At 45.0% G+C, this 26654-nt stretch overlaps 15 non-coding genes across 15 annotated transcripts; all 15 read left to right on the top strand.

Annotated features, from left to right (window-relative positions):
• The first annotated feature begins 886 nt into the window (after nucleotides 1-886).
• Nucleotides 887-958, top strand: trnad-guc (transfer RNA aspartic acid (anticodon GUC)). Its single transcript has one exon. It is a non-coding gene; the product is annotated as a tRNA-Asp (tRNA).
• Nucleotides 959-2243: 1285 nt separating this feature from the next.
• trnag-gcc (transfer RNA glycine (anticodon GCC)) lies at nucleotides 2244-2314 on the top strand. The gene has a single exon. It is a non-coding gene; the product is annotated as a tRNA-Gly (tRNA).
• A 1004-nt stretch (nucleotides 2315-3318) lies between these two features.
• On the top strand, nucleotides 3319-3389 carry trnag-gcc (transfer RNA glycine (anticodon GCC)). Its single transcript has one exon. It is a non-coding gene; the product is annotated as a tRNA-Gly (tRNA).
• A 1004-nt stretch (nucleotides 3390-4393) lies between these two features.
• On the top strand, nucleotides 4394-4464 carry trnag-gcc (transfer RNA glycine (anticodon GCC)). Its single transcript has one exon. It is a non-coding gene; the product is annotated as a tRNA-Gly (tRNA).
• A 958-nt stretch (nucleotides 4465-5422) lies between these two features.
• On the top strand, nucleotides 5423-5494 carry trnad-guc (transfer RNA aspartic acid (anticodon GUC)). The gene has a single exon. It is a non-coding gene; the product is annotated as a tRNA-Asp (tRNA).
• A 1239-nt stretch (nucleotides 5495-6733) lies between these two features.
• Nucleotides 6734-6805, top strand: trnad-guc (transfer RNA aspartic acid (anticodon GUC)). Its single transcript has one exon. It is a non-coding gene; the product is annotated as a tRNA-Asp (tRNA).
• Nucleotides 6806-14301: 7496 nt separating this feature from the next.
• trnag-gcc (transfer RNA glycine (anticodon GCC)) lies at nucleotides 14302-14372 on the top strand. Its single transcript has one exon. It is a non-coding gene; the product is annotated as a tRNA-Gly (tRNA).
• An 851-nt stretch (nucleotides 14373-15223) lies between these two features.
• trnad-guc (transfer RNA aspartic acid (anticodon GUC)) lies at nucleotides 15224-15295 on the top strand. Its single transcript has one exon. It is a non-coding gene; the product is annotated as a tRNA-Asp (tRNA).
• A 1285-nt stretch (nucleotides 15296-16580) lies between these two features.
• Nucleotides 16581-16651, top strand: trnag-gcc (transfer RNA glycine (anticodon GCC)). The gene has a single exon. It is a non-coding gene; the product is annotated as a tRNA-Gly (tRNA).
• A 958-nt stretch (nucleotides 16652-17609) lies between these two features.
• Nucleotides 17610-17681, top strand: trnad-guc (transfer RNA aspartic acid (anticodon GUC)). Its single transcript has one exon. It is a non-coding gene; the product is annotated as a tRNA-Asp (tRNA).
• A 1285-nt stretch (nucleotides 17682-18966) lies between these two features.
• On the top strand, nucleotides 18967-19037 carry trnag-gcc (transfer RNA glycine (anticodon GCC)). Its single transcript has one exon. It is a non-coding gene; the product is annotated as a tRNA-Gly (tRNA).
• Nucleotides 19038-20041: 1004 nt separating this feature from the next.
• Nucleotides 20042-20112, top strand: trnag-gcc (transfer RNA glycine (anticodon GCC)). Its single transcript has one exon. It is a non-coding gene; the product is annotated as a tRNA-Gly (tRNA).
• Nucleotides 20113-21070: 958 nt separating this feature from the next.
• trnad-guc (transfer RNA aspartic acid (anticodon GUC)) lies at nucleotides 21071-21142 on the top strand. The gene has a single exon. It is a non-coding gene; the product is annotated as a tRNA-Asp (tRNA).
• Nucleotides 21143-24833: 3691 nt separating this feature from the next.
• Nucleotides 24834-24904, top strand: trnag-gcc (transfer RNA glycine (anticodon GCC)). The gene has a single exon. It is a non-coding gene; the product is annotated as a tRNA-Gly (tRNA).
• A 958-nt stretch (nucleotides 24905-25862) lies between these two features.
• On the top strand, nucleotides 25863-25934 carry trnad-guc (transfer RNA aspartic acid (anticodon GUC)). Its single transcript has one exon. It is a non-coding gene; the product is annotated as a tRNA-Asp (tRNA).
• The last annotated feature ends 720 nt before the right edge of the window (nucleotides 25935-26654 follow it).

Raw genomic sequence — 26654 nt, 5'->3', positions numbered from 1 at the left:
TCTGTTGCGCTCATTGTGAATCACAACACTTGAAGTTGAATAACGGGATCCGTTGCTGTTTTTTGTCCCAGAGACACAGACAAACTTGTGCAGTGCAACACAGCTCAGGACACTTGAAGTCTAACAATTCTATGAAAAACATTTTCCCAGGACTCTTTACATTGTTACAACAAGAAGCTCCCTGTTCAGTCGACAGCATTTTTTTCAGAAGCTGGCTTCCAACGCACCAAACTAGGGGAGCTGCCACTCCAACTCAGCACTTGAGACCACTTAGCCAAAGTGACCTCTTAGGAGTTCTTTTCTTAGCAAAAATGTCAAACTCACACAAAGTCCAAGTTGACAGTAAACTGCAGTCACTGGAAATGAAAAAGGATTGTGTCCAGGCTGACCTTGAACCAGACATGTAAAATAATTGCAGTTTTTACCCGATGAAGACACTGGATGATAAGTCAGAAGATCACCAAAGGGATTATGAATGACTTGGAAGGGGAACAGGAGAGTGCTTACCAAATTTGACAAACAATCCAACAAAGTGCTGTGGAGACCTCATGGTGGCGCTGTATGCACGCGTCTGGTACCCATCATGCCTTGTGTCGAGCATTGGTGGTTCAATGGTAGAATTCTCGCCTGCCACGTGGGAGGCCCGGGTTTGATTGACAGTAAACTGCAGTCACTGGAAATGAAAAAGGATTGTGTCCAGGCTGTATTTTATATATCGGATCCTGTAGTTGGACATGCTTTCCTCAACCCTCACCCTACCCTATCCTTATTTTATGAATCGGACCCCGAAGTTGGACATGATTTCCTCAGGTTCTCTGTATAGTCCTGGTAAATACTGGAACGCTGCCATCAGCCCGTTTACGAGCCAAAAACAGCACCACAGAAGTCCTCGTTAGTATAGTGGACAGTATCTCCGCCTGTCACGCGAAAGACCGGGGTTCGATTCCCCGACGGGGAGAAATATTCTTTCTACCAGCAGTCCCATTACTTACCACCTAAGAAAGGGGCTTTACGCTAGCCCTACTCTCAAGGTGAGGTGAGTAAAAGTTAACTCTCTGTACATCTAAGGAATAAAAAAATAAGGAAATGGTCCAAGGAGAGGAATTCATACATGGTAGGTAAAATAAAATGAGAATTTGGGATTGTGACAGTGAATTTTTTAGTCCCTCTCAGGGACTTCTTACTTCTTACTTCTTGCCTGCCACGCGGGAGGCCCGGGTTCGATTCCCGGCCAATGCAGCCAGGATTTTGACTTGGTCTTACAATGTTAGAAAGTGCAGATATGATACTGCTACAAAGGATCAACTGTTGTCTGTTGCGCTCATTGTGAATCACAACACTTGAAGTTGAATAACGGGATCCGTTGCTGTTTTTTGTCCCAGAGACACAGACAAACTTGTGCAGTGCAACACAGCTCAGGACACTTGAAGTCTAACAATTCTATGAAAAACATTTTCCCAGGACTCTTTACATTGTTACAACAAGAAGCTCCCTGTTCAGTCGACAGCATTTTTTTCAGAAGCTGGCTTCCAACGCACCAAACTAGGGGAGCTGCCACTCCAACTCAGCACTTGAGACCACTTAGCCAAAGTGACCTCTTAGGAGTTCTTTTCTTAGCAAAAATGTCAAACTCACACAAAGTCCAAGTTGACAGTAAACTGCAGTCACTGGAAATGAAAAAGGATTGTGTCCAGGCTGACCTTGAACCAGACATGTAAAATAATTGCAGTTTTTACCCGATGAAGACACTGGATGATAAGTCAGAAGATCACCAAAGGGATTATGAATGACTTGGAAGGGGAACAGGAGAGTGCTTACCAAATTTGACAAACAATCCAACAAAGTGCTGTGGAGACCTCATGGTGGCGCTGTATGCACGCGTCTGGTACCCATCATGCCTTGTGTCGAGCATTGGTGGTTCAATGGTAGAATTCTCGCCTGCCACGTGGGAGGCCCGGGTTTGATTGACAGTAAACTGCAGTCACTGGAAATGAAAAAGGATTGTGTCCAGGCTGTATTTTATATATCGGATCCTGTAGTTGGACATGCTTTCCTCAACCCTCACCCTACCCTATCCCTATTTTATGAATCGGACCCCGAAGTTGGACATGCTTTCCTCAGGTTCTCTGTATAGTCCTGGTAAATACTGGAACGCTGCCATCAGCCCGTTCCAACAAAGTGCTGTGGAGACCTCATGGTGGCGCTGTTTGCGCGCGTCTGGTACCCATAATGCCTTGTGTCGAGCATTGGTGGTTCAATGGTTGAATTCTCGCCTGCCACGCGGGAGGCCCGGGTTCGATTCCCGGCCAATGCAGCCAGGATTTTGACTTGGTCTTACAATGTTAGAAAGTGCAGATATGATACTGCTACAAAGGATCAACTGTTGTCTGTTGCGCTCATTGTGAATCACAACACTTGAAGTTGAATAACGGGATCCGTTGCTGTTTTTTGTCCCAGAGACACAGACAAACTTGTGCAGTGCAACACAGCTCAGGACACTTGAAGTCTAACAATTCTATGAAAAACATTTTCCCAGGACTCTTTACATTGTTACAACAAGAAGCTCCCTGTTCAGTCGACAGCATTTTTTTCAGAAGCTGGCTTCCAACGCACCAAACTAGGGGAGCTGCCACTCCAACTCAGCACTTGAGGCCACTTAGCCAAAGTGACCTCTTAGGAGTTCTTTTCTTAGCAAAAATGTCAAACTCACACAAAGTCCAAGTTGACAGTAAACTGCAGTCACTGGAAATGAAAAAGGATTGTGTCCAGGCTGACCTTGAACCAGACATGTAAAATAATTGCAGTTTTTACCCGATGAAGACACTGGATGATAAGTCAGAAGATCACCAAAGGGATTATGAATGACTTGGAAGGGGAACAGGAGAGTGCTTACCAAATTTGACAAACAATCCAACAAAGTGCTGCGGAGACCTCATGGTGGCGCTGTATGCACGCGTCTGGTACCCATCATGCCTTGTGTCGAGCATTGGTGGTTCAATGGTAGAATTCTCGCCTGCCACGTGGGAGGCCCGGGTTTGATTGACAGTAAACTGCAGTCACTGGAAATGAAAAAGGATTGTGTCCAGGCTGTATTTTATATATCGGATCCTGTAGTTGGACATGCTTTCCTCAACCCTCACCCTACCCTATCCCTATTTTATGAATCGGACCCCGAAGTTGGACATGCTTTCCTCAGGTTCTCTGTATAGTCCTGGTAAATACTGGAACGCTGCCATCAGCCCGTTCCAACAAAGTGCTGTGGAGACCTCATGGTGGCGCTGTTTGCGCGCGTCTGGTACCCATAATGCCTTGTGTCGAGCATTGGTGGTTCAATGGTAGAATTCTCGCCTGCCACGCGGGAGGCCCGGGTTCGATTCCCGGCCAATGCAGCCAGGATTTTGACTTGGTCTTACAATGTTAGAAAGTGCAGATATGATACTGCTACAAAGGATCAACTGTTGTCTGTTGCGCTCATTGTGAATCACAACACTTGAAGTTGAATAACGGGATCCGTTGCTGTTTTTTGTCCCAGAGACACAGACAAACTTGTGCAGTGCAACACAGCTCAGGACACTTGAAGTCTAACAATTCTATGAAAAACATTTTCCCAGGACTCTTTACATTGTTACAACAAGAAGCTCCCTGTTCAGTCGACAGCATTTTTTTCAGAAGCTGGCTTCCAACGCACCAAACTAGGGGAGCTGCCACTCCAACTCAGCACTTGAGACCACTTAGCCAAAGTGACCTCTTAGGAGTTCTTTTCTTAGCAAAAATGTCAAACTCACACAAAGTCCAAGTTGACAGTAAACTGCAGTCACTGGAAATGAAAAAGGATTGTGTCCAGGCTGACCTTGAACCAGACATGTAAAATAATTGCAGTTTTTACCCGATGAAGACACTGGATGATAAGTCAGAAGATCACCAAAGGGATTATGAATGACTTGGAAGGGGAACAGGAGAGTGCTTACCAAATTTGACAAACAATCCAACAAAGTGCTGTGGAGACCTCATGGTGGCGCTGTATGCACGCGTCTGGTACCCATCATGCCTTGTGTCGAGCATTGGTGGTTCAATGGTAGAATTCTCGCCTGCCACGTGGGAGGCCCGGGTTTGATTGACAGTAAACTGCAGTCACTGGAAATGAAAAAGGATTGTGTCCAGGCTGTATTTTATATATCGGATCCTGTAGTTGGACATGCTTTCCTCAACCCTCACCCTACCCTATCCCTATTTTATGAATCGGACCCCGAAGTTGGACATGCTTTCCTCAGGTTCTCTGTATAGTCCTGGTAAATACTGGAACGCTGCCATCAGCCCGTTCCAACAAAGTGCTGTGGAGACCTCATGGTGGCGCTGTTTGCGCGCGTCTGGTACCCATAATGCCTTGTGTCGAGCATTGGTGGTTCAATGGTAGAATTCTCGCCTGCCACGCGGGAGGCCCGGGTTCGATTCCCGGCCAATGCAGCCAGGATTTTGACTTGGTCTTACAATGTTAGAAAGTGCAGATATGATACTGCTACAAAGGATCAACTGTTGTCTGTTGCGCTCATTGTGAATCACAACACTTGAAGTTGAATAACGGGATCCGTTGCTGTTTTTTGTCCCAGAGACACAGACAAACTTGTGCAGTGCAACACAGCTCAGGACACTTGAAGTCTAACAATTCTATGAAAAACATTTTCCCAGGACTCTTTACATTGTTACAACAAGAAGCTCCCTGTTCAGTCGACAGCATTTTTTTCAGAAGCTGGCTTCCAACGCACCAAACTAGGGGAGCTGCCACTCCAACTCAGCACTTGAGGCCACTTAGCCAAAGTGACCTCTTAGGAGTTCTTTTCTTAGCAAAAATGTCAAACTCACACAAAGTCCAAGTTGACAGTAAACTGCAGTCACTGGAAATGAAAAAGGATTGTGTCCAGGCTGACCTTGAACCAGACATGTAAAATAATTGCAGTTTTTACCCGATGAAGACACTGGATGATAAGTCAGAAGATCACCAAAGGGATTATGAATGACTTGGAAGGGGAACAGGAGAGTGCTTACCAAATTTGACAAACAATCCAACAAAGTGCTGCGGAGACCTCATGGTGGCGCTGTATGCACGCGTCTGGTACCCATCATGCCTTGTGTCGAGCATTGGTGGTTCAATGGTAGAATTCTCGCCTGCCACGTGGGAGGCCCGGGTTTGATTGACAGTAAACTGCAGTCACTGGAAATGAAAAAGGATTGTGTCCAGGCTGTATTTTATATATCGGATCCTGTAGTTGGACATGCTTTCCTCAACCCTCACCCTACCCTATCCCTATTTTATGAATCGGACCCCGAAGTTGGACATGCTTTCCTCAGGTTCTCTGTATAGTCCTGGTAAATACTGGAACGCTGCCATCAGCCCGTTTACGAGCCAAAAACAGCACCACAGAAGTCCTCGTTAGTATAGTGGACAGTATCTCCGCCTGTCACGCGGAAGACCGGGGTTCGATTCCCCGACGGGGAGAAATATTCTTTCTACCAGCAGTCCCATTACTTACCACCTAAGAAAGGGGCTTTACGCTAGCCCTACTCTCAAGGTGAGGTGAGTAAAAGTTAACTCTCTGTACATCTAAGGAATAAAAAAATAAGGAAATGGTCCAAGGAGAGGAATTCATACATGGTAGGTAAAACAAAATGAGAATTTGGGATTGTGACAGTGAATTTTTTAGTCCCTCTCAGGGACTTCTTACTTCTTACTTCTTGCCTGCCACGCGGGAGGCCCGGGTTCGATTCCCGGCCAATGCAGCCAGGATTTTGACTTGGTCTTACAATGTTAGAAAGTGCAGATATGATACTGCTACAAAGGATCAACTGTTGTCTGTTGCGCTCATTGTGAATCACAACACTTGAAGTTGAATAACGGGATCCGTTGCTGTTTTTTGTCCCAGAGACACAGACAAACTTGTGCAGTGCAACACAGCTCAGGACACTTGAAGTCTAACAATTCTATGAAAAACATTTTCCCAGGACTCTTTACATTGTTACAACAAGAAGCTCCCTGTTCAGTCGACAGCATTTTTTTCAGAAGCTGGCTTCCAACGCACCAAACTAGGGGAGCTGCCACTCCAACTCAGCACTTGAGACCACTTAGCCAAAGTGACCTCTTAGGAGTTCTTTTCTTAGCAAAAATGTCAAACTCACACAAAGTCCAAGTTGACAGTAAACTGCAGTCACTGGAAATGAAAAAGGATTGTGTCCAGGCTGACCTTGAACCAGACATGTAAAATAATTGCAGTTTTTACCCGATGAAGACACTGGATGATAAGTCAGAAGATCACCAAAGGGATTATGAATGACTTGGAAGGGGAACAGGAGAGTGCTTACCAAATTTGACAAACAATCCAACAAAGTGCTGTGGAGACCTCATGGTGGCGCTGTATGCGCGCGTCTGGTACCCATCATGCCTTGTATCGAGCATTGGTGGTTCAATGGTAGAATTCTCGCCTGCCACGTGGGAGGCCGGGGTTCGATTGACAGTAAACTGCAGTCACTGGAAATGAAAAAGGATTGTGTCCAGGCTGTGTTTTATATATCGGATCCTGTAGTTGGACATGCTTTCCTCAACCCTCACCCTACCCTATCCCTATTTTATGAATCGGACCCCGAAGTTGGACATGCTTTCCTCAGGTTCTCTGTATAGTCCTGGTAAATACTGGAACGCTGCCATCAGCCCGTTTACGAGCCAAAAACAGCACCACAGAAGTCCTCGTTAGTATAGTGGACAGTATCTCCGCCTGTCACGCGGAAGACCGGGGTTCGATTCCCCGACGGGGAGAAATATTCTTTCTACCAGCAGTCCCATTACTTACAACCTAAGAAAGGGGCTTTACGCTAGCCCTACTCTCAAGGTGAGGTGAGTAAAAGTTAACTCTCTGTACATCTAAGGAATAAAAAAATAAGGAAATGGTCCAAGGAGAGTAATTCATACATGGTAGGTAAAACAAAATGAGAATTTGGGATTGTGACAGTGAATTTTTTAGTCCCTCTCAGGGACTTCTTACTTCTTACTTCTTGCCTGCCACGCGGGAGGCCCGGGTTCGATTCCCGGCCAATGCAGCCAGGATTTTGACTTGGTCTTACAATGTTAGAAAGTGCAGATATGATACTGCTACAAAGGATCAACTGTTGTCTGTTGCGCTCATTGTGAATCACAACACTTGAAGTTGAATAACGGGATCCGTTGCTGTTTTTTGTCCCAGAGACACAGACAAACTTGTGCAGTGCAACACAGCTCAGGACACTTGAAGTCTAACAATTCTATGAAAAACATTTTCCCAGGACTCTTTACATTGTTACAACAAGAAGCTCCCTGTTCAGTCGACAGCATTTTTTTCAGAAGCTGGCTTCCAACGCACCAAACTAGGGGAGCTGCCACTCCAACTCAGCACTTGAGACCACTTAGCCAAAGTGACCTCTTAGGAGTTCTTTTCTTAGCAAAAATGTCAAACTCACACAAAGTCCAAGTTGACAGTAAACTGCAGTCACTGGAAATGAAAAAGGATTGTGTCCAGGCTGACCTTGAACCAGACATGTAAAATAATTGCAGTTTTTACCCGATGAAGACACTGGATGATGGCGCTGTATGCGCGCGTCTGGTACCCATCATGCCTTGTGTCGAGCATTGGTGGTTCAATGGTAGAATTCTCGACTGCCACGTGGGAAGCCCGGGTTCGATTGGCAGTAAACTGCAGTCACTGGAAATGAAAAAGGATTGTGTCCAGGCTGTATTTTATATATCGGATCCTGTAGTTGGACATGCTTTCCTCAACCCTCACCCTACCCTATCCATATTTTATGAATCGGACCCCGAAGTTGGACATGCTTTCCTCAGGTTCTCTGTATAGTCCTGGTAAATACTGGAACGCTGCCATCAGCCCGTTTACGAGCCAAAAACAGCACCACAGAAGTCCTCGTTTGTATAGTGGACAGTATTTCCGCCTGTCACGCGGAAGACCGGGGTTCGATTCCCCGACGGGAGAAATATTCTTTCTACCAGCAGTCCCATTACTTACCACCTAAGAAAGGGGCTTTACGCTAGCCCTACTCTCAAGGTGAGGTGAGTAAAAGTTAACTCTCTGTACATCTAAGGAATAAAAAAATAAGGAAATGGTCCAAGGAGAGGAATTCATACATGGTAGGTAAAATAAAATGAGAATTTGGGATTGTGACAGTGAATTTTTTAGTCCCTCTCAGGGACTTCTTACTTCTTACTTCTTGCCTGCCACGCGGGAGGCCCGGGTTCGATTCCCGGCCAATGCAGCCAGGATTTTGACTTGGTCTTACAATGTTAGAAAGTGCAGATATGATACTGCTACAAAGGATCAACTGTTGTCTGTTGCGCTCATTGTGAATCACAACACTTGAAGTTGAATAACGGGATCCGTTGCTGTTTTTTGTCCCAGAGACACAGACAAACTTGTGCAGTGCAACACAGCTCAGGACACTTGAAGTCTAACAATTCTATGAAAAACATTTTCCCAGGACTCTTTACATTGTTACAACAAGAAGCTCCCTGTTCAGTCGACAGCATTTTTTTCAGAAGCTGGCTTCCAACGCACCAAACTAGGGGAGCTGCCACTCCAACTCAGCACTTGAGACCACTTAGCCAAAGTGACCTCTTAGGAGTTCTTTTCTTAGCAAAAATGTCAAACTCACACAAAGTCCAAGTTGACAGTAAACTGCAGTCACTGGAAATGAAAAAGGATTGTGTCCAGGCTGACCTTGAACCAGACATGTAAAATAATTGCAGTTTTTACCCGATGAAGACACTGGATGATAAATCAGAAGATCACCAAAGGGATTATGAATGACTTGGAAGGGGAACAGGAGAGTGCTTACCAAATTTGGCAAACAATCCAACAAAGTGCTGTGGAGACCTCATGGTGGCGCTGTATGCGTGCGTCTGGTACCCATCATGCCTTGTGTCGAGCATTGGTGGTTCAATGGTAGAATTCTCGCCTGCCACGTGGGAGGCCCGGGTTCGATTGACAGTAAACTGCAGTCACTGGAAATGAAAAAGGATTGTGTCCAGGCTGTATTTTATATATCGGATCCTGTAGTTGGACATGCTTTCCTCAACCCTCACCCTACCCTATCCCTATTTTATGAATCGGACCCCGAAGTTGGACATGCTTTCCTCAGGTTCTCTGTATAGTCCTGGTAAATACTGGAACGCTGCCATCAGCCCGTTCCAACAAAGTGCTGTGGAGACCTCATGGTGGCGCTGTTTGCACGCGTCTGGTACCCATAATGCCTTGTGTCGAGCATTGGTGGTTCAATGGTAGAATTCTCGCCTGCGGCGCGGGGGCAAGTTGCGAATAGCTGTAACAGAAAATCAGCCAATAGGATTAAAGTATCTTTTTTTTTTTTCCAAGGTGTTCGAATGCTTGCTTCAAATCCCCACTGAGACAAATCTGAGATGTGATTTAGGCTATTGTGTTGTGATGAAACACATTGTTTAATATTGACTTTAATAGATTCCCTTTGTTGTTACCTTGTTTATTGAGAGTGAAGTACCTGAAGTACATGTATAAATCATTTTAGTTTAAAAATCTAATTTACTACTATTTACTAAGATCTGAATATGTCATTGATTTCCTTGTTTGTGTACAGATTAAATCATGCACACCTTCTAAAAAGTAATATAAAAGTTTGAAACCGCATTAAAATGTCCATGTTGGTGAACTGGCAGCAGTACATCTTAGCATTTTTATTCAGACCCCATAAAGCATATGAGACAGAAGGTTTTGTATATAAATGGCACATTTAAGTTGAAAAGAAGCTATATTATTTTAATTCCAAGCAGTAAAAAAGACAAGAAATTTCAATTTTTTCATGAAAATAGTTTAATTTACAAGCAAGTTATAATGGATGGTGGGTGGAAGTAGGGTGGTACAAGATAAAAAGCAGCATCAGAACATTCAGTGAAAGTTATAAATACAAGGTTAATTTAACATCCTCTTAAACCAGTGATTCCCAAAGTGGGGCCCATGGTTATGACAGTTGAAGGCATCGAGCTTAAATAAAAGCAATCCACATCGTTTTGCATTGCCAGCAAAGCATGGCAAATTGTGTTGTAGGACTTCCAGGTAAATGCCAGGGTGACAATTAATCTACAGCAGAAGTCACAACTTTGAAAACAAAGACAAGAAAATATGGTAAGTCATATCTTGCCCTCAGCTCTAGCTGTACAACGGCAGTTAGAAAAGATAGCTACACTCCTTACTTTGCCACATGCTACATGTGTGAGAGTTTTTTCTGCAGTTGCCTCAAACAAGACAAAGTACAGATCAAAGGTGAACATTTAAAATGAACTTAGAGAGGCAGCTGAAGCAGACAGAGGCACCCCAGACTAAAGCAGATCTGTAACACAAAACAAAGCCCACACCAATCATTAAAAACTTGTAGGACTGAAAGGATAAATCTTAAAAGCAGATTTTCATTTAAAAAAATTATATTATCAGCTATATAGCCATCAGCTCTGCTGTCCCAAATCTCCTTCCAGGTGCTCTTAGCACTAGTGCCAAAGCCAACCAGCTGGTCATCTTCCAATGAGGCTGCCATAACAACCCCTCCACTTGCCTCATAGGTTCGGAGAGACTGGATCTCAGCAAAACTGAGGGAATAATTGACAAAGGACTGTAGGCTGTCCTTGCTATGCCCTGCAGTCACACTGTCACCTGATGCTTCCTCCTTTTGCAAGTTCTTAATAAGATACATTGTGTACCCTATATCATTCTCCAAAAGCCACCTGAAAGACTTCCCTTTATACTTCCCAAACTGCAGGATGTAGTCTCCCAGCACCTCCGTACAGTCTGAGGCATCCCCTCCTCTCCGACGGACCACAGCCAGAGCATTCTGCTGAACAAGGTCAGCCCGTATGGGGGCAGACTTGTCCTGCAGAGTGGAGTCCTCCTTAATTCTTCTGGCTTCCTTTGACGGCTCCTAGAGGAGAAATCCGAGTGGTCCCTTGCGGAACACAACACAGACTTTCCCCGGGAAGAACAACACTTTCTTGTGCATCTTTACCTAAAAGAAAATAATAGAATTTTAGATTCATTTTAATCAGATACAGTGAGAAGATATTTGTGAAAAAAATACCAGAATATTTCAGATCACATATTAATCCCACTCAAATAGAAATGGCCAATTAAATATTTTACAGCGGCAAAACTTCTATGATCTTCACTAAAAAGTTCAGAAGGCTAAAAAGACAATAGTTTTTCACACCTTTCTGATCTTCACCTACTCTGGGATCTAAGGGGGAGGAAGTGTGTGTGTGTGTGTGTGTGTGTGTGTGTGTGTGTGTGTGTGTGTGTGTGTGTGTGTGTGTGTGTGTGTGTGTGTGTGTCTGTGTGTGTGTGTGTGTGTGTTTCTGTACATCTGAGAGTCTACCTGAGAACTAAAGGGTAAGAGGGTGGGGTGGGAGCAGCAGGAGGAGGAAAGCACAGCATGTGTGAGCAAGAATAGAGGGGGGAGTGAGAGGGGCAGTAGATGTGGGAAAAAAACTGTGTGTGCCTAAGCACCTGAGTTTAAGTGTATGAGTTTGGAGAGGGGCAAATGGGGCAGGAGAGGAGTTCCTATCAAATAATTGAGGAACAAAATGACATTTGATATTGTAGTTAAGACTTAATTTGACTCTGAAAGATAGTGTAACACCCATGGTCCTGATAAAAGTTTACTTTACTTGACCATTAAATAGATAACGTTTGTTTGTTAGTGTAATTTATCACGTTATTGCACCAATATTGTCTGACAGAGAAAATAAATAATAATAAATTGACCCTATAGTTTTAAATTTATGCCAAACAAAGTCTCTTACCTTTGATTAGTGAATACTGCGTGATGAGAATTCGAAGAAAGTAGATAGTGTCTTGTCTCCACCGCAGTTCGCTCTGAAGAAAAACTCGGGACAGCGCCACTAAGTCGTAGTGGCCAAAAGTATATTACATCCGTAGTGGTTTAGCACTACCATAGAGAATGAATGGGAAACGGTTTAGGGCTTTTAGCTAAACAATCCTTGACTGCGGCGCGGGAGGCCCGGGTTCGATTCCCGGCCAATGCAGCCAGGATTTTGACTTGGTCTTACAATGTTAGAAAGTGCAGATATGATACTGCTACAAAGGATCAACTGTTGTCTGTTGCGCTCATTGTGAATCACAACACTTGAAGTTGAATAACGGGATCCGTTGCTGTTTTTTGTCCCAGAGACACAGACAAACTTGTGCAGTGCAACACAGCTCAGGACACTTGAAGTCTAACAATTCTATGAAAAACATTTTCCCAGGACTCTTTACATTGTTACAACAAGAAGCTCCCTGTTCAGTCGACAGCATTTTTTTCAGAAGCTGGCTTCCAACGCACCAAACTAGGGGAGCTGCCACTCCAACTCAGCACTTGAGACCACTTAGCCAAAGTGACCTCTTAGGAGTTCTTTTCTTAGCAAAAATGTCAAACTCACACAAAGTCCAAGTTGACAGTAAACTGCAGTCACTGGAAATGAAAAAGGATTGTGTCCAGGCTGACCTTGAACCAGACATGTAAAATAATTGCAGTTTTTACCCGATGAAGACACTGGATGATGGCGCTATATGCGCGCGTCTGGTACCCATCATACCTTGTGTCGAGCATTGGTGGTTCAATGGTAGAATTCTCGCCTGCCACGTGGGAAGCCCGGGTTCGATTGGCAGTAAACTGCAGTCACTGGAAATGAAAAAGGATTGTGTCCAGGCTGTATTTTATATATCGGATCCTGTAGTTGGACATGCTTTCCTCAACCCTCACCCTACCCTATCCATATTTTATGAATCGGACCCCGAAGTTGGACATGCTTTCCTCAGGTTCTCTGTATAGTCCTGGTAAATACTGGAACGCTGCCATCAGCCCGTTTACGAGCCAAAAACAGCACCACAGAAGTCCTCGTTTGTATAGTGGACAGTATCTCCGCCTGTCACATGGAAGACCGGGGTTCGATTCCCCGACGGGAGAAATATTCTTTCTACCAGCAGTCCCATTACTTACCACCTAAGAAAGGGGCTTTACGCTAGCCCTACTCTCAAGGTGAGGTGAGTAAAAGTTAACTCTCTGTACATCTAAGGAATAAAAAAATAAGGAAATGGTCCAAGGAGAGGAATTCATACATGGTAGGTAAAATAAAATGAGAATTCGGGATTGTGACAGTGAATTTTTTAGTCCCTCTCAGGGACTTCTTACTTCTTACTTCTTACCTGCCACGCGGGAGGCCCTGGTTCGATTCCCGGCCAATGCAGCCAGGATTTTGACTTGGTCTTACAATTTTAGAAAGTGCAGATATGATACTGCTACAAAGGATCAACTGTTGTCTGTTGCGCTCATTGTGAATCACAACACTTGAAGTTGAATAACGGGATCCGTTGCTGTTTTTTGTCCCAGAGACACAGACAAACTTGTGCAGTGCAACACAGCTCAGGACACTTGAAGTCTAACAATTCTATGAAAAACATTTTCCCAGGACTCTTTACATTGTTACAACAAGAAGCTCCCTGTTCAGTCGACAGCATTTTTTTCAGAAGCTGGCTTCCAACGCACCAAACTAGGGGAGCTGCCACTCCAACTCAGCACTTGAGGCCACTTAGCCAAAGTGACCTCTTAGGAGTTCTTTTCTTAGCAAAAATGTCAAACTCACACAAAGTCCAAGTTGACAGTAAACTGCAGTCACTGGAAATGAAAAAGGATTGTGTCCAGGCTGACCTTGAACCAGACATGTAAAATAATTGCAGTTTTTACCCGATGAAGACACTGGATGATAAGTCAGAAGATCACCAAAGGGATTATGAATGACTTGGAAGGGGAACAGGAGAGTGCTTACCAAATTTGACAAACAATCCAACAAAGTGCTGTGGAGACCTCATGGTGGCGCTGTATGCACGCGTCTGGTACCCATCATGCCTTGTGTCGAGCATTGGTGGTTCAATGGTAGAATTCTCGCCTGCCACGTGGGAGGCCCGGGTTTGATTGACAGTAAACTGCAGTCACTGGAAATGAAAAAGGATTGTGTCCAGGCTGTATTTTATATATCGGATCCTGTAGTTGGACATGCTTTCCTCAACCCTCACCCTACCCTATCCCTATTTTATGAATCGGACCCCGAAGTTGGACATGCTTTCCTCAGGTTCTCTGTATAGTCCTGGTAAATACTGGAACGCTGCCATCAGCCCGTTCCAACAAAGTGCTGTGGAGACCTCATGGTGGCGCTGTTTGCGCGCGTCTGGTACCCATAATGCCTTGTGTCGAGCATTGGTGGTTCAATGGTAGAATTCTCGCCTGCCACGCGGGAGGCCCGGGTTCGATTCCCGGCCAATGCAGCCAGGATTTTGACTTGGTCTTACAATGTTAGAAAGTGCAGATATGATACTGCTACAAAGGATCAACTGTTGTCTGTTGCGCTCATTGTGAATCACAACACTTGAAGTTGAATAACGGGATCCGTTGCTGTTTTTTGTCCCAGAGACACAGACAAACTTGTGCAGTGCAACACAGCTCAGGACACTTGAAGTCTAACAATTCTATGAAAAACATTTTCCCAGGACTCTTTACATTGTTACAACAAGAAGCTCCCTGTTCAGTCGACAGCATTTTTTTCAGAAGCTGGCTTCCAACGCACCAAACTAGGGGAGCTGCCACTCCAACTCAGCACTTGAGACCACTTAGCCAAAGTGACCTCTTAGGAGTTCTTTTCTTAGCAAAAATGTCAAACTCACACAAAGTCCAAGTTGACAGTAAACTGCAGTCACTGGAAATGAAAAAGGATTGTGTCCAGGCTGACCTTGAACCAGACATGTAAAATAATTGCAGTTTTTACCCGATGAAGACACTGGATGATGGCGCTGTATGCGCGCGTCTGGTACCCATCATGCCTTGTGTCGAGCATTGGTGGTTCAATGGTAGAATTCTCGCCTGCCACGTGGGAAGCCCGGGTTCGATTGGCAGTAAACTGCAGTCACTGGAAATGAAAAAGGATTGTGTCCAGGCTGTATTTTATATATCGGATCCTGTAGTTGGACATGCTTTCCTCAACCCTCACCCTACCCTATCCATATTTTATGAATCGGACCCCGAAGTTGGACATGCTTTCCTCAGGTTCTCTGTATAGTCCTGGTAAATACTGGAACGCTGCCATCAGCCCGTTTACGAGCCAAAAACAGCACTACAGAAGTCCTCGTTTGTATAGTGGACAGTATCTCCGCCTGTCACGCGGAAGACCGGGGTTCGATTCCCCGACGGGGAGAAATATTCTTTCTACCAGCAGTCCCATTACTTACCACCTAAGAAAGGGGCTTTACGCTAGCCCTACTCTCAAGGTGAGGTGAGTAAAAGTTAACTCTCTGTACATCTAAGGAATAAAAAAATAAGGAAATGGTCCAAGGAGAGTAATTCATACATGGTAGGTAAAATAAAATGAGAATTTGGGATTGTGACAGTGAATTTTTTAGTCCCTCTCAGGGACTTCTTACTTCTTACTTCTTACCTGCCACGCGGGAGGCCCTGGTTCGATTCCCGGCCAATGCAGCCAGGATTTTGACTTGGTCTTACAATTTTTGAAATTGCAGATATGATACTGCTACAAAGGATCAACTGTTGTCTGTTGCGCTCATTGTGAATCACAACACTTGAAGTTGAATAACGGGATCCGTTGCTGTTTTTTGTCCCAGAGACACAGACAAACTTGTGCAGTGCAACACAGCTCAGGACACTTGAAGTCTAACAATTCTATGAAAAACATTTTCCCAGGACTCTTTACATTGTTACAACAAGAAGCTCCCTGTTCAGTCGACAGCATTTTTTTCAGAAGCTGGCTTCCAACGCACCAAACTAGGGGAGCTGCCACTCCAACTCAGCACTTGAGACCACTTAGCCAAAGTGACCTCTTAGGAGTTCTTTTCTTAGCAAAAATGTCAAACTCACACAAAGTCCAAGTTGACAGTAAACTGCAGTCACTGGAAATGAAAAAGGATTGTGTCCAGGCTGACCTTGAACCAGACATGTAAAATAATTGCAGTTTTTACCCGATGAAGACACTGGATGATAAATCAGAAGATCACCAAAGGGATTATGAATGACTTGGAAGGGGAACAGGAGAGTGCTTACCAAATTTGGCAAACAATCCAACAAAGTGCTGTGGAGACCTCATGGTGGCGCTGTATGCGCGCGTCTGGTACCCATCATGCCTTGTGTCGAGCATTGGTGGTTCAATGGTAGAATTCTCGCCTGCCACGTGGGAGGTCCGGGTTCGATTGACAGTAAACTGCAGTCACTGGAAATGAAAAAGGATTGTGTCCAGGCTGTATTTTATATATCGGATCCTGTAGTTGGACATGCTTTCCTCAACCCTCACCCTACCCTATCCCTATTTTATGAATCGGACCCCGAAGTTGGACATGCTTTCCTCAGGTTCTCTGTATAGTCCTGGTAAATACTGGAACGCTGCCATCAGCCCGTTCCAACAAAGTGCTGTGGAGACCTCATGGTGGCGCTGTTTGCGCGCGTCTGGTACCCATAATACCTTGTGTCGAGCATTGGTGGTTCAATGGTAGAATTCTCGCCTGCCACGCGGGAGGCCCGGGTTCGATTCCCGGCCAATGCAGCCAGGATTTTGACTTGGTCTTACAATGTTAGAAAGTGCAGATATGATACTGCTACAAAGGATCAACTGTTGTCTGTTGCGCTCATTGTGAATCAAAACACTTGAAGTTGAATAACGGGATCCGTTGCTGTTTTTTGTCCCAGAGACACAGACAAACTTGTGCAGTGCAACACAGCTCAGGACACTTGAAGTCTAACAATTCTATGAAAAACATTTTCCCAGGAATCTTTACATTGTCACAACAAGAAGCTCCCTGTTCAGTCGACAGCATTTTTTTCAGAAGCTGGCTTCCAACGCACCAAACTAGGGGAGCTGCCACTCCAACTCAGCACTTGAGACCACTTAGCCAAAGTGACCTCTTAGGAGTTCTTTTCTTAGCAAAAATGTCAAACTCACACAAAGTCCAAGTTGACAGTAAACTGCAGTCACTGGAAATGAAAAAGGATTGTGTCCAGGCTGACCTTGAACCAGACATGTAAAATAATTGCAGTTTTTACCCGATGAAGACACTGGATGATAAGTCAGAAGATCACCAAAGGGATTATGAATGACTTGGAAGGGGAACAGGAGAGTGCTTACCAAATTTGACAAACAATCCAACAAAGTGCTGCGGAGACCTCATGGTGGCGCTGTATGCACGCGTCTGGTACCCATCATGCCTTGTGTCGAGCATTGGTGGTTCAATGGTAGAATTCTCGCCTGCCACGTGGGAGGCCCGGGTTTGATTGACAGTAAACTGCAGTCACTGGAAATGAAAAAGGATTGTGTCCAGGCTGTATTTTATATATCGGATCCTGTAGTTGGACATGCTTTCCTCAACCCTCACCCTACCCTATCCTTATTTTATGAATCGGACCCCGAAGTTGGACATGCTTTCCTCAGGTTCTCTGTATAGTCCTGGTAAATACTGGAACGCTGCCATCAGCCTGTTTACGAGCCAAAAACAGCACCACAGAAGTCCTCGTTAGTATAGTGGACAGTATCTCCGCCTGTCACGCGAAAGACCGGGGTTCGATTCCCCGACGGGGAGAAATATTCTTTCTACCAGCAGTCCCATTACTTACCACCTAAGAAAGGGGCTTTACGCTAGCCCTACTCTCAAGGTGAGGTGAGTAAAAGTTAACTCTCTGTACATCTAAGGAATAAAAAAATAAGGAAATGGTCCAAGGAGAGGAATTCATACATGGTAGGTAAAATAAAATGAGAATTTGGGATTGTGACAGTGAATTTTTTAGTCCCTCTCAGGGACTTCTTACTTCTTACTTCTTGCCTGCCACGCGGGAGGCCCGGGTTCGATTCCCGGCCAATGCAGCCAGGATTTTGACTTGGTCTTACAATGTTAGAAAGTGCAGATATGATACTGCTACAAAGGATCAACTGTTGTCTGTTGCGCTCATTGTGAATCACAACACTTGAAGTTGAATAACGGGATCCGTTGCTGTTTTTTGTCCCAGAGACACAGACAAACTTGTGCAGTGCAACACAGCTCAGGACACTTGAAGTCTAACAATTCTATGAAAAACATTTTCCCAGGACTCTTTACATTGTTACAACAAGAAGCTCCCTGTTCAGTCGACAGCATTTTTTTCAGAAGCTGGCTTCCAACGCACCAAACTAGGGGAGCTGCCACTCCAACTCAGCACTTGAGACCACTTAGCCAAAGTGACCTCTTAGGAGTTCTTTTCTTAGCAAAAATGTCAAACTCACACAAAGTCCAAGTTGACAGTAAACTGCAGTCACTGGAAATGAAAAAGGATTGTGTCCAGGCTGACCTTGAACCAGACATGTAAAATAATTGCAGTTTTTACCCGATGAAGACACTGGATGATAAGTCAGAAGATCACCAAAGGGATTATGAATGACTTGGAAGGGGAACAGGAGAGTGCTTACCAAATTTGACAAACAATCCAACAAAGTGCTGTGGAGACCTCATGGTGGCGCTGTATGCACGCGTCTGGTACCCATCATGCCTTGTGTCGAGCATTGGTGGTTCAATGGTAGAATTCTCGCCTGCCACGTGGGAGGCCCGGGTTTGATTGACAGTAAACTGCAGTCACTGGAAATGAAAAAGGATTGTGTCCAGGCTGTATTTTATATATCGGATCCTGTAGTTGGACATGCTTTCCTCAACCCTCACCCTACCCTATCCCTATTTTATGAATCGGACCCCGAAGTTGGACATGCTTTCCTCAGGTTCTCTGTATAGTCCTGGTAAATACTGGAACGCTGCCATCAGCCCGTTCCAACAAAGTGCTGTGGAGACCTCATGGTGGCGCTGTTTGCGCGCGTCTGGTACCCATAATGCCTTGTGTCGAGCATTGGTGGTTCAATGGTAGAATTCTCGCCTGCCACGCGGGAGGCCCGGGTTCGATTCCCGGCCAATGCAGCCAGGATTTTGACTTGGTCTTACAATGTTAGAAAGTGCAGATATGATACTGCTACAAAGGATCAACTGTTGTCTGTTGCGCTCATTGTGAATCACAACACTTGAAGTTGAATAACGGGATCCGTTGCTGTTTTTTGTCCCAGAGACACAGACAAACTTGTGCAGTGCAACACAGCTCAGGACACTTGAAGTCTAACAATTCTATGAAAAACATTTTCCCAGGACTCTTTACATTGTTACAACAAGAAGCTCCCTGTTCAGTCGACAGCATTTTTTTCAGAAGCTGGCTTCCAACGCACCAAACTAGGGGAGCTGCCACTCCAACTCAGCACTTGAGGCCACTTAGCCAAAGTGACCTCTTAGGAGTTCTTTTCTTAGCAAAAATGTCAAACTCACACAAAGTCCAAGTTGACAGTAAACTGCAGTCACTGGAAATGAAAAAGGATTGTGTCCAGGCTGACCTTGAACCAGACATGTAAAATAATTGCAGTTTTTACCCGATGAAGACACTGGATGATAAGTCAGAAGATCACCAAAGGGATTATGAATGACTTGGAAGGGGAACAGGAGAGTGCTTACCAAATTTGACAAACAATCCAACAAAGTGCTGCGGAGACCTCATGGTGGCGCTGTATGCACGCGTCTGGTACCCATCATGCCTTGTGTCGAGCATTGGTGGTTCAATGGTAGAATTCTCGCCTGCCACGTGGGAGGCCCGGGTTTGATTGACAGTAAACTGCAGTCACTGGAAATGAAAAAGGATTGTGTCCAGGCTGTATTTTATATATCGGATCCTGTAGTTGGACATGCTTTCCTCAACCCTCACCCTACCCTATCCCTATTTTATGAATCGGAACCAGAAGTTGGACATGCTTTCCTCAGGTTCTCTGTATAGTCCTGGTAAATACTGGAACGCTGCCATCAGCCCGTTCCAACAAAGTGCTGTGGAGACCTCATGGTGGCGCTGTTTGCGCGCGTCTGGTACCCATAATGCCTTGTGTCGAGCATTGGTGGTTCAATGGTAGAATTCTCGCCTGCCACGCGGGAGGCCCGGGTTCGATTCCCGGCCAATGCAGCCAGGATTTTGACTTGGTCTTACAATGTTAGAAAGTGCAGATATGATACTGCTACAAAGGATCAACTGTTGTCTGTTGCGCTCATTGTGAATCACAACACTTGAAGTTGAATAACGGGATCCGTTGCTGTTTTTTGTCCCAGAGACACAGACAAACTTGTGCAGTGCAACACAGCTCAGGACACTTGAAGTCTAACAATTCTATGAAAAACATTTTCCCAGGACTCTTTACATTGTTACAACAAGAAGCTCCCTGTTCAGTCGACAGCATTTTTTTCAGAAGCTGGCTTCCAACGCACCAAACTAGGGGAGCTGCCACTCCAACTCAGCACTTGAGACCACTTAGCCAAAGTGACCTCTTAGGAGTTCTTTTCTTAGCAAAAATGTCAAACTCACACAAAGTCCAAGTTGACAGTAAACTGCAGTCACTGGAAATGAAAAAGGATTGTGTCCAGGCTGACCTTGAACCAGACATGTAAAATAATTGCAGTTTTTACCCGATGAAGACACTGGATGATAAGTCAGAAGATCACCAAAGGGATTATGAATGACTTGGAAGGGGAACAGGAGAGTGCTAACCAAATTTGACAAACAATCCAACAAAGTGCTGTGGAGACCTCATGGTGGCGCTGTATGCGCGCGTCTGGTACCCATCATGCCTTGTATCGAGCATTGGTGGTTCAATGGTAGAATTCTCGCCTGCCACGTGGGAGGCCGGGGTTCGATTGACAGTAAACTGCAGTCACTGGAAATGAAAAAGGATTGTGTCCAGGCTGTGTTTTATATATCGGATCCTGTAGTTGGACATGCTTTCCTCAACCCTCACCCTACCCTATCCCTATTTTATGAATCGGACCCCGAAGTTGGACATGCTTTCCTCAGGTTCTCTGTATAGTCCTGGTAAATACTGGAACGCTGCCATCAGCCCGTTTACGAGCCAAAAACAGCACCACAGAAGTCCTCGTTAGTATAGTGGACAGTATCTCCGCCTGTCACGCGGAAGACCGGGGTTCGATTCCCCGACGGGGAGAAATATTCTTTCTACCAGCAGTCCCATTACTTACCACCTAAGAAAGGGGCTTTACGCTAGCCCTACTCTCAAGGTGAGGTGAGTAAAAGTTAACTCTCTGTACATCTAAGGAATAAAAAAATAAGGAAATGGTCCAAGGAGAGGAATTCATACATGGTAGGTAAAACAAAATGAGAATTTGGGATTGTGACAGTGAATTTTTTAGTCCCTCTCAGGGACTTCTTACTTCTTACTTCTTGCCTGCCACGCGGGAGGCCCGGGTTCGATTCCCGGCCAATGCAGCCAGGATTTTGACTTGGTCTTACAATGTTAGAAAGTGCAGATATGATACTGCTACAAAGGATCAACTGTTGTCTGTTGCGCTCATTGTGAATCACAACACTTGAAGTTGAATAACGGGATCCGTTGCTGTTTTTTGTCCCAGAGACACAGACAAACTTGTGCAGTGCAACACAGCTCAGGACACTTGAAGTCTAACAATTCTATGAAAAACATTTTCCCAGGACTCTTTACATTGTTACAACAAGAAGCTCCCTGTTCAGTCGACAGCATTTTTTTCAGAAGCTGGCTTCCAACGCACCAAACTAGGGGAGCTGCCACTCCAACTCAGCACTTGAGACCACTTAGCCAAAGTGACCTCTTAGGAGTTCTTTTCTTAGCAAAAATGTCAAACTCACACAAAGTCCAAGTTGACAGTAAACTGCAGTCACTGGAAATGAAAAAGGATTGTGTCCAGGCTGACCTTGAACCAGACATGTAAAATAATTGCAGTTTTTACCCGATGAAGACACTGGATGATGGCGCTGTATGCGCGCGTCTGGTACCCATCATGCCTTGTGTCGAGCATTGGTGGTTCAATGGTAGAATTCTCGCCTGCCACGTGGGAAGCCCGGGTTCGATTGGCAGTAAACTGCAGTTACTGGAAATGAAAAAGGATTGTGTCCAGGCTGTATTTTATATATCGGATCCTGTAGTTGGACATGCTTTCCTCAACCCTCACCCTACCCTATCCATATTTTATGAATCGGACCCCGAAGTTGGACATGCTTTCCTCAGGTTCTCTGTATAGTCCTGGTAAATACTGGAACGCTGCCATCAGCCCGTTTACGAGCCAAAAACAGCACCACAGAAGTCCTCGTTTGTATAGTGGACAGTATCTCCGCCTGTCACGCGGAAGACCGGGGTTCGATTCCCCGACGGGAGAAATATTCTTTCTACCAGCAGTCCCATTACTTACCACCTAAGAAAGGGGCTTTACGCTAGCCCTACTCTCAAGGTGAGGTGAGTAAAAGTTAACTCTCTGTACATCTAAGGAATAAAAAAATAAGGAAATGGTCCAAGGAGAGGAATTCATACATGGTAGGTAAAACAAAATGAGAATTTGGGATTGTGACAGTGAATTTTTTAGTCCCTCTCAGGGACTTCTTACTTCTTACTTCTTGCCTGCCACGCGGGAGGCCCGGGTTCGATTCCCGGCCAATGCAGCCAGGATTTTGACTTGGTCTTACAATGTTAGAAAGTGCAGATATGATACTGCTACAAAGGATCAACTGTTGTCTGTTGCGCTCATTGTGAATCACAACACTTGAAGTTGAATAACGGGATCCGTTGCTGTTTTTTGTCCCAGAGACACAGACAAACTTGTGCAGTGCAACACAGCTCAGGACACTTGAAGTCTAACAATTCTATGAAAAACATTTTCCCAGGACTCTTTACATTGTTACAACAAGAAGCTCCCTGTTCAGTCGACAGCATTTTTTTCAGAAGCTGGCTTCCAACGCACCAAACTAGGGGAGCTGCCACTCCAACTCAGCACTTGAGACCACTTAGCCAAAGTGACCTCTTAGGAGTTCTTTTCTTAGCAAAAATGTCAAACTCACACAAAGTCCAAGTTGACAGTAAACTGCAGTCACTGGAAATGAAAAAGGATTGTGTCCAGGCTGACCTTGAACCAGACATGTAAAATAATTGCAGTTTTTACCCGATGAAGACACTGGATGATGGCGCTGTATGCGCGCGTCTGGTACCCATCATGCCTTGTGTCGAGCATTGGTGGTTCAATGGTAGAATTCTCGCCTGCCACGTGGGAAGCCCGGGTTCGATTGGCAGTAAACTGCAGTTACTGGAAATGAAAAAGGATTGTGTCCAGGCTGTATTTTATATATCGGATCCTGTAGTTGGACATGCTTTCCTCAACCCTCACCCTACCCTATCCATATTTTATGAATCGGACCCCGAAGTTGGACATGCTTTCCTCAGGTTCTCTGTATAGTCCTGGTAAATACTGGAACGCTGCCATCAGCCCGTTTACGAGCCAAAAACAGCACCACAGAAGTCCTCGTTTGTATAGTGGACAGTATCTCCGCCTGTCACGCGGAAGACCGGGGTTCGATTCCCCGACGGGAGAAATATTCTTTCTACCAGCAGTCCCATTACTTACCACCTAAGAAAGGGGCTTTACGCTAGCCCTACTCTCAAGGTGAGGTGAGTAAAAGTTAACTCTCTGTACATCTAAGGAATAAAAAAATAAGGAAATGGTCCAAGGAGAGTAATTCATACATGGTAGGTAAAATAAAATGAGAATTTGGGATTGTGACAGTGAATTTTTTAGTCCCTCTCAGGGACTTCTTACTTCTTACTTCTTACCTGCCACGCGGGAGGCCCTGGTTCGATTCCCGGCCAATGCAGCCAGGATTTTGACTTGGTCTTACAATTTTTGAAATTGCAGATATGATACTGCTACAAAGGATCAACTGTTGTCTGTTGCGCTCATTGTGAATCACAACACTTGAAGTTGAATAACGGGATCCGTTGCTGTTTTTTGTCCCAGAGACACAGACAAACTTGTGCAGTGCAACACAGCTCAGGACACTTGAAGTCTAACAATTCTATGAAAAACATTTTCCCAGGACTCTTTACATTGTTACAACAAGAAGCTCCCTGTTCAGTCGACAGCATTTTTTTCAGAAGCTGGCTTCCAACGCACCAAACTAGGGGAGCTGCCACTCCAACTCAGCACTTGAGACCACTTAGCCAAAGTGACCTCTTAGGAGTTCTTTTCTTAGCAAAAATGTCAAACTCACACAAAGTCCAAGTTGACAGTAAACTGCAGTCACTGGAAATGAAAAAGGATTGTGTCCAGGCTGACCTTGAACCAGACATGTAAAATAATTGCAGTTTTTACCCGATGAAGACACTGGATGATAAATCAGAAGATCACCAAAGGGATTATGAATGACTTGGAAGGGGAACAGGAGAGTGCTTACCAAATTTGGCAAACAATCCAACAAAGTGCTGTGGAGACCTCATGGTGGCGCTGTATGCTCGCGTCTGGTACCCATCATGCCTTGTGTCGAGCATTGGTGGTTCAATGGTAGAATTCTCGCCTGCCACGTGGGAGGTCCGGGTTCGATTGACAGTAAACTGCAGTCACTGGAAATGAAAAAGGATTGTGTCCAGGCTGTATTTTATATATCGGATCCTGTAGTTGGACATGCTTTCCTCAACCCTCACCCTACCCTATCCCTATTTTATGAATCGGACCCCGAAGTTGGACATGCTTTCCTCAGGTTCTCTGTATAGTCCTGGTAAATACTGGAACGCTGCCATCAGCCCGTTCCAACAAAGTGCTGTGGAGACCTCATGGTGGCGCTGTTTGCGCGCGTCTGGTACCCATAATACCTTGTGTCGAGCATTGGTGGTTCAATGGTAGAATTCTCGCCTGCCACGCGGGAGGCCCGGGTTCGATTCCCGGCCAATGCAGCCAGGATTTTGACTTGGTCTTACAATGTTAGAAAGTGCAGATATGATACTGCTACAAAGGATCAACTGTTGTCTGTTGCGCTCATTGTGAATCACAACACTTGAAGTTGAATAACGGGATCCGTTGCTGTTTTTTGTCCCAGAGACACAGACAAACTTGTGCAGTGCAACACAGCTCAGGACACTTGAAGTCTAACAATTCTATGAAAAACATTTTCCCAGGAATCTTTACATTGTCACAACAAGAAGCTCCCTGTTCAGTCGACAGCATTTTTTTCAGAAGCTGGCTTCCAACGCACCAAACTAGGGGAGCTGCCACTCCAACTCAGCACTTGAGACCACTTAGCCAAAGTGACCTCTTAGGAGTTCTTTTCTTAGCAAAAATGTCAAACTCACACAAAGTCCAAGTTGACAGTAAACTGCAGTCACTGGAAATGAAAAAGGATTGTGTCCAGGCTGACCTTGAACCAGACATGTAAAATAATTACAGTTTTTACCCGATGAAGACACTGGATGATAAGTCAGAAGATCACCAAAGGGATTATGAATGACTTGGAAGGGGAACAGGAGAGTGCTTACCAAATTTGACAAACAATCCAACAAAGTGCTGTGGAGACCTCATGGTGGCGCTGTATGCACGCGTCTGGTACCCATCATGCCTTGTGTCGAGCATTGGTGGTTCAATGGTAGAATTCTCGCCTGCCACGTGGGAGGCCCGGGTTTGATTGACAGTAAACTGCAGTCACTGGAAATGAAAAAGGATTGTGTCCAGGCTGTATTTTATATATCGGATCCTGTAGTTGGACATGCTTTCCTCAACCCTCACCCTACCCTATCCTTATTTTATGAATCGGACCCCGAAGTTGGACATGCTTTCCTCAGGTTCTCTGTATAGTCCTGGTAAATACTGGAACGCTGCCATCAGCCTGTTTACGAGCCAAAAACAGCACCACAGAAGTCCTCGTTAGTATAGTGGACAGTATCTCCGCCTGTCACGCGAAAGACCGGGGTTCGATTCCCCGACGGGGAGAAATATTCTTTCTACCAGCAGTCCCATTACTTACCACCTAAGAAAGGGGCTTTACGCTAGCCCTACTCTCAAGGTGAGGTGAGTAAAAGTTAACTCTCTGTACATCTAAGGAATAAAAAAATAAGGAAATGGTCCAAGGAGAGGAATTCATACATGGTAGGTAAAATAAAATGAGAATTTGGGATTGTGACAGTGAATTTTTTAGTCCCTCTCAGGGACTTCTTACTTCTTACTTCTTGCCTGCCACGCGGGAGGCCCGGGTTCGATTCCCGGCCAATGCAGCCAGGATTTTGACTTGGTCTTACAATGTTAGAAAGTGCAGATATGATACTGCTACAAAGGATCAACTGTTGTCTGTTGCGCTCATTGTGAATCACAACACTTGAAGTTGAATAACGGGATCCGTTGCTGTTTTTTGTCCCAGAGACACAGACAAACTTGTGCAGTGCAACACAGCTCAGGACACTTGAAGTCTAACAATTCTATGAAAAACATTTTCCCAGGACTCTTTACATTGTTACAACAAGAAGCTCCCTGTTCAGTCGACAGCATTTTTTTCAGAAGCTGGCTTCCAACGCACCAAACTAGGGGAGCTGCCACTCCAACTCAGCACTTGAGACCACTTAGCCAAAGTGACCTCTTAGGAGTTCTTTTCTTAGCAAAAATGTCAAACTCACACAAAGTCCAAGTTGACAGTAAACTGCAGTCACTGGAAATGAA

Source organism: Labrus bergylta, chromosome 9 (genome assembly GCF_963930695.1).
Source record: "Labrus bergylta chromosome 9, fLabBer1.1, whole genome shotgun sequence".
Lineage (NCBI taxonomy): Eukaryota > Metazoa > Chordata > Actinopteri > Labriformes > Labridae > Labrus > Labrus bergylta.
This window is presented reverse-complemented; position numbering and strand designations above follow the sequence as displayed.